The following is a 4,858-nucleotide window of genomic DNA, read 5'->3' as shown; positions in this document are numbered from 1 at the left end:
AAAAAAAAAAAAAAAAAAAAAAAAAAAAAAAAAAAAAAACGCTGCCAGTCAGAGTGGCCAAGCTGGGAGCTATCCAGGGTAATGTGACTGTTACTGTGTTTGAGTGATAGAGAATGTAATCCTGAAAGGGAATGAGAACAATAACCAGGTTAATTAAGAGGAGTTCTAGTAAATGAAGAGTCTAAGGGGGGAAATGATTCTTTAGGCTACTTCTTGGAAATAATAGTCTGTTACATTCTCAAATATCTGTGAGAACATTGAATCTGCCTAGCATGTAAAGGTATATATTCTCATCAGAAATATTCCTTTGTAGTTCCCTTCCAAGAAGAATTATATTTTTTTACTCCATCAAAATGCCCGTTTTCTTAGTTTTTTAGCTGACCTATAAGTATAACATATACCATATAAGATAATAAACCAGTGTTTCCTTCCCTCCCTCCTTCCTTCCTTCCTTCCTTCATTCCTTCCTTCCCTCTCTGTTTCTTTCCATCCTTTTCTTTCCTTTTTCTCTTCTCTCTCTCACTCTTTCTCTCTTTCTCCAGCATACCAAAAACTCATGAGGCATCACTGATTCAATTATTGAAATGATGCTGTCTCCACATTCAGAAGTTTATTTTAATGAACAACACAAAACAGGTTGACACAATACAGCATATTAAGTGTTCTGATAATATTTTGTAGGATATTTTGCAATCTCTTTTCTTTTGGCTCCTTATGCTGTCTGTTCATTTTCCATATATTAATACTGAACTTAACTGGATAATGTGGGGATATATAGATAGATAGATAATGTTGTGTAGAGACCTTATGACTAGAAGAAGTCATTGCTGTAGTGTTTGGAACCTGCTCAAGAGGATGGAGTCTATCCTAAGCCTATAGAGGCAAATGCTTGTGTCCAAGATCCTTTCTTAGTATTTCTGCTAAGAAATAAAAATAAAATTGGAGTGTTTAGAAATGGAGATGAAAAATAGGTGAAGCACAGTACTATCAGAAAGTTTTCTGAGGTCCCACAAAATTATCCTTTGGAGTAAAATGGAATAGATAGATAAAAATGACAGTCTACCCAGTCATTGTTTATATCAAATAATGTTTAGTTGTGTTGCACATTTTCCCATCTATAATAGTTAATTACAATTTCTTAGGATTTACCTTCTCTCATAAGTATAGAATTTGATTAATTGTAAAACTTGACCCACTTTCATTGCTGGTCTAAATATGGTCAGCTTTTTATTTCCTCTATATGTTTAGTTTTTTTTTTTTTAAATTTATGCTGTAGGTAAAAGTGAATCCATTAGACAACAACTTAACCTTCATCTAAACATGCTATTGGCCACCCCATTACCTTGCTTCATTTGACTTGATATAATTTTATCTTTCTAAAGCCTGTGTTCATTATCCACATGCTTTCCTCTTGATATTGTTATGTGTATCTGAATATTTCCCAATAAAATATACTTTTTATTTTAGTTATATTCATTTTATTAAAAGCCCTCATGCTTCATATAGTCTTGTAGTTAAATTTTTTCACTAAATATTATTTTGTAAATATTCATTTATATTACAGCATGTTACCATAGTATATTCATTTTTACCACTTTATTATATTCCACTGTGTAAATATCCCACAACTCATTTGCATTTTCCTCATCTTAAACATGTGAATTGCTTCCAGTGTTTTTGTTTTCTACTATGAATAATATCCTTGAACACTCTTGTAGATGTCATCTCTTGTATATGAGCAAGTTTCTCTTGAATATGAATTTAGGAGTAAAATTATTTTCTTAAAAGATATGTAATGTTTTCTTTAGGAGAAAATGCTAAACTGTTGAAAATATTTGTATTTATTCATACTCTTATGTAGAAGAGATTCCGTGGAGCTACATCCCCTCTAAAATCACAGTTTTTGTCGATTGACTGTAAAGCAGTATCTCATTGTGGTATTGATAAACATTTTTCTGATATATAATAATTTTATTCTTACATATTTTCTTCAGTAAAATGCCTATTCATAGATATTTGCCATCTAAATTCATTTGGGTATTTTTTACTTTCCTTACTGATTGGTAGTTATTTTAAAGTATTATTTGATAATATTTCTTTGTTCGTTGTGGAGATTTTATCTTCCTCCATTTTTAATTTGTTCTTTTACTCTTTGTAAAGGTTTATTTTAATGAAGAAATTTCTTTTAATGTAGTAAAATCTAATAATTTTGGGGGACAATGCTAAATGGGTCTTAAAATTTAAAAATAAAAATTCCCTAGTCCATTCTATACCAAAACCCAAAATGTAAGAACTTAAATTCTGAACTGAAGTTTAAAAAGTTTTATTTCTGACATTACCATTCTTAAATTTCTGACATTATCATTCTGTGTATATAGTATGTCACGTTTTTGTTGTTTTTTTTTTTTTTTACCATGTGAATTATCAACTTCAGAGCTCTGTTTATTCAGTAGTTCCTTATTTTCTCAATAAAGTACAGTGCTACCTTTGTCAATGTTTCTTAAGTAGCTGGTTCTGATTTTAGACTTTCTCATCTACTACAGTAATTAATTTGCCCAGTCTGTGTTAATACCACATTGTCTAAAATTCCGTTCCTTCCTAAGTCTGGCAATTTGTAAGAGAATATCCTTTCTTGATCTTTCTCCTTCAGAATTATTTTGATAGATTTAGACCTTTTAATCTTTCAGTTAAATGTTAGGAATTAAAACATTCTATGTAAATTCCTGTTGAGATTTTAATTGGAAATTCATTGGGCTTGTAGATTAATTTTATGGTAATCAACATATCTGTGACATTATAAATTTCTATGTGTGAGTATAGCATATCACTCTATTTAGGTCGTCTCTAATATGTTGTAAATAGAATTCAGAATTTTACCTGTAGAAGGCTTTGCACTTTGATTCATTCCAAACAACTTTTTTTCTGATAGCATTGTAAATGGTGTTTTATCTTTAATTCATTTACTCCTGTAGTTGTTTACTGCTGCATAAAATGCTATTTATTTTTCTCCCATTAAGCTGACTACTAGCCACCTTGCTAAATATCCTTAAAAATTAGTTTGTACATTTCCTTGGTCATTCAAATTATTTGAGGGAGAAGCTCTGTTTCTCAACATTGAAAAGGTGACCCTTCCTCTTAAAAAGTAGGAACAAATAAAAAATTTACTAGATTTGCCTTAGGAGCAAATAGCCCACATAGAATGTGTTTGGTAATAAGACACATGCTACATGCATGCATAAAAATTCCAGGACCACAGACTAATAATATCATATCACACATTTGGGATTTTGGTGGAGGGGTGCTAAGTATACTGAAAGTTATAATAGAAAATATATAATTGTATTGTTAATTTGTGGCCTCATTATGTGCAAATAAAGGATTGCAAAGGTTGAAAAATTCATTTTTTTAGCATCCCACAGCAGTGCCTCAGTGAATATTCCTACTTAGAGCAGCTCAATGCTTTCCCATTGTTCTTAGGAAGAAGCACCGAACATCAATCAGCAATTTATCCTTTTTTTGTGTGTGCTTGTTGAAATAATCCATTTCCTGACAAAGAGAATTATGTGATATTCGACATGTTTGAGAAGGTCACAACTTCTCTTTCACATCTGACGAATAGAAAAAATACAGTTGCTTTATTTCAGCTACATCCAGTCTTTCTCCAAACTTTATATTCTGCTTACAAAAAAAAAAGAAAAGAAAAGAAAAAAAGTCTAATCTGTTTTAGCACTTAACTTACTTTGAAAATACAAATGAACAGTTTGTGTTCTTCCTTCAGTCTGCTTTGGATAAAAATGCTCAGTCCCTTGGGAAACTAATCCCTATTTCTCTCTTGTCTCAGATCCTCTTTATATAATGTTAGCAAAGCAAAGAAATGCTGGGATTCTCTTCTGTCGTTTGTGTCTCTTAAACAGTGTCACTTGTTGCCCTGGTTTCTGCTATTCTTCTTGGCCTTTGAGGCTGATGTTTGATTTGGTTTCACTTACAACCCATTTGTTATCCCCTCATCCCCTTGACTCAGCCTATGTTCAACTCTCCCAGTGCCCTAGGCTCCAGTGCTCTGATGATGACCTACCAATCCCAGCTCTGGTGGTCCTATCTATAGCACTAGACACAGAGCCAGTTCAGCCTCAGTTTTGCAATTTCTTTCATCACATTTTTTGAACAATTACTTGAACATTTCACATCACATAAGCAACTAGGGAGAACAGATCAACCTCAAAGTTCCCTTCTCCTGATGATTCTATAGCAATGCTCTTAGAATAGGGACATCATAAAGGAGAATATCTAAATTCTAACATTAGTAAACAAAAAATACAAATGAAACATTAGTTATTATGTGAGTTTGCTAGAATTGCCGTAACAAAGTACTATAAGCTAAGTGGCTGCAACAATAGAAATGCATTTTCTTCCAAATCCAGAGACTAGATATCCTAAATCCAGGTAGTGGTAGAGTTAGTTTATTCCAAGCCCTCTGTGGGAGAATCTGTTTGGTTGTTTTTTTTCCCCCCAGCTTCTGCTGGCTCGTTGGTACTCTGCCATTTCTCGGCTTGTGGCAGTGTAGCTTCAGTCTTTACAAGGCATTTTCCCGATGCCTCTGTGTCCAAATTATATTGGATTAGGGGTTCATTCTACTCTAGTATGACCTCATCTACATTTAATAACATCTACAATAATCCTGTTTAAAATAAGGTCACATATTTAGGTATTAGGGTTTAGGATTTCAGCATATGAATTTTGGTAAAACATAATTTAACCTATAAGTCCAAATAAATAATCATAATCTTAAGACAATAGGAGGAAATTTTTTAGGGGGGGGTCTGATTTCTTTATTTTTATTTTTATTTTTTAAATTTTT

The sequence above is a fragment of the Cebus imitator genome, unplaced genomic scaffold (assembly GCF_001604975.1).
Source record: "Cebus imitator isolate Cc_AM_T3 unplaced genomic scaffold, Cebus_imitator-1.0 Scaffold74, whole genome shotgun sequence".
Taxonomy (NCBI): Eukaryota; Metazoa; Chordata; class Mammalia; order Primates; family Cebidae; genus Cebus; species Cebus imitator.
The sequence above is the reverse complement of the archived record's forward strand: the minus strand, read 5'-3'. Positions refer to the sequence as shown.